The sequence below is a fragment of the Tarenaya hassleriana genome, unplaced genomic scaffold, assembly GCF_000463585.1.
Source record: "Tarenaya hassleriana unplaced genomic scaffold, ASM46358v1 Cleome139, whole genome shotgun sequence".
NCBI lineage: Eukaryota > Viridiplantae > Streptophyta > Magnoliopsida > Brassicales > Cleomaceae > Tarenaya > Tarenaya hassleriana.
In genome coordinates, this window is record NW_010964488.1 from 88826 (window position 1) to 91600 (window position 2775).

Consider the following 2775-nt stretch of genomic DNA (forward strand, 5'->3'; position numbering starts at 1 on the left):
AGTCAAGAGTTGACAATGGGCTTGGGCTGATTCGTTCTGACTCGACCGAGTCAGAGTTCTGACTCGGACCGAGTCAATACTCGGAAAAAGTCTCTTTCCACAAGGATTAGGGTTTGTAACTTATAAGGAGGTGTTGGACGCCGTCCTAAGTAGAAGAAAAACTTACAGAACCCTAAGACAGATCTAGAACACAAGAAAATCGTTCCTTTTGAGGTTTTAGTTCTAGGGATTCGATCCCAAGTCTTGAAAACTCTATTCACTTCACAGATCCTAGCAGATCAGTTCCAAAAGCGTTTGGAATCCTTCCCGTCGGACCAGGAAGTTGGTCCGGCGGACCAGGAAGTTGGTCCGGCGGACCAGGAAGTTGGTCCGGCGGACTGGGAATCGACAGATTGTAACTCGCCAACTTGCGGTCTTGGGACGCGGAATTCGCCGGATTCCGGGGCCCACTCGCCGTCCAGTCGCCTCCCACGCCACGAGGGTGTTGCAGGCTCGCCTATGGGCCTAGGCTCGAGCCCACTTGGCCCCTCTCGCACGCCATAAACATCTTCCAATCCTCTGCCTTAGCCATTTTCGGGCAAAACAGAGGAAGTAGAGAAAAGAGGGAGAGAGGGAGAGAAAGGCGACAACCAGAGCAAGGGGAGCTCGGGGAAGCAAGGGAGAACGTCCCTAGACGTGTCCTAAAGGTGTTCACGTCGTGTGGAGCCACAAGGAACGCACACAAGCTCGGACAAACTCAAGAACAAGGTGAGTGGCTTGAGTTGAATTTGTGAGATCTCATTTTCAATGTGTGGTGGTGCAAATCGAGATTTCCTTGCGTGTTTGAGGTTTAGAACATGTCTAGGGATGTAAAACTATGTTTTAATACCATTGGGAAGTAACCCTAGATTGAAACAGACGAGCAAGATCGAAACAGATTCGAAAATCGCGAAGGAGAAGACAGGTCCCAGTCCCAGTCCGCCGGACCAGCTGTTGTCAGCTCCTGACCAAGACTGGGACAGACCAACGTCACTCAGCCGAACCAAAGGAAGAAAGCCGGACCGAGAGAACAACACGCCTGGTCCGGGGCTAACCAGTTCTGGTCCGCCGGACCAGACGTGTTCCGAGGAGAACAGACTCCGCCTGACCATGGAACCGGACCGAGAGAGAGGAAGAACATGCTGGTCCGGAGCTGACCACTCCTGGTCCGTCGGACCAGGCTTGTTTTCTCTCTCAGACCGACTGACCAAGAGACGGAGCGGACCAGGGGAGAAAGAAGACTGGTCCGGCTGACCAGAATTTGGTCCGCCGGACCAGGATCCGAGAAAAATGGGAGGAAAATCTAATTTCGACCGGGAAAAAGGAAACGGCCAACGGGGTTGGCCCGGGTTTGACCAGACTTGACCGTGGACAAACCAACCCCCACCAGCACAAGACTTCGCGATTGGGATCAATCGAACCGAGTTTTCGCCAGAACGTTGCGTAGCATTGTGAGATGTGCGATATCGAAATACGAGTGATCGTTGTGTGATTGTATGCGGGTAGAATTTGCATGGCGTTAAACGGTAGCTCGGTAGGGACCGGATACCGTGATGCGTATGGTTGTACTATGGGGATGTTGCACGTTGTGTGCCATGTGTGTAGCTTGCTCGTGCGTACGAGTTAAGCGTGATTGTGTTTGTGGAAGGTTGTGGACTCAACCATCACCATCATGGACTTGATGGGCGTTTGAGACGTGCCTTATAGGTATGCACGATGCCATCCATGTCGGTTTTCTTCTTGAAAACCCACTTGCATCCAATGGTCTTAATACAATTGAACGAATCGACCAAAGTCCACACTTTGTTGTCGTACATGGATTGCATCTCAGACTCCATGGCCTAGTGCCATTTCTCAGAATCGGAACTCGCCACAGCCTCTGAATACGACGTAGGCTCGTCATGTTCTAACAACATGAGTTCGTCGTTTCCAGTCACAAGAAAACCGTATCTTGTAGGCTCTTGGCGAATTCTACCAGATCTCCGAGGTTCACTAGGAGGTGCTGTCTCAACAACTTGTGATACAGGTTGAACTGTTTTGACCTGTTCACTCGGTTCTTCGACTATTTGTGGTTCTCGAACTTCTTCGAGATCTATTCTACTCCCACTGACTCTCTTGGAGACGAACTCTCTCTCCAAGAAAGATCCATTCCGAGCAACAAACACTTTGTTCTCAGATGGGTTGTAGAACCAGTACCCTTTAGTTTCCTTAGGGTAACCCACAAACATGCATTTATCAGACTTGGCGGATAGATTATCAGAAGCCAGACGTTTCACGTAAACGTCACATCCCCAAATCTTCATGAATGCTAACCTGGGACGCTTCCCAGTCCATATCTCATATGGAGTCTTCTGAACCGACTTTGTTGGACAGTTGTTCAGTATAAGCGCAGCCGTTTCCAGAGCGTAGCCCCAGAAGGATTTAGGAAGATCGACCTGACTCATCATAGACCGTACCATATCTAATAAGGTTCGGTTCCTCCTCTCGGACACGCCATTCCACTGTGGCGTTCCAGGTGGAGTCAACTGTCAGACAATCCCACAATCTGTCAGATAGTTTGTGAACTCTGCTCATATACTCGCCACCTCGATCAGATCGAAGCAACTTGATCGTCTTGCCAAGTTGGTTATGTACCTCGTTTCTGAAAATCTTGAAAAATTCAAGCGTTTCAGACTTATGTCTCATCAAGAAGACATAACCGTACCTACTGAAATCATCAGTAAACGTAACAAAGTACAAATAACCTCCTCTAGCGGG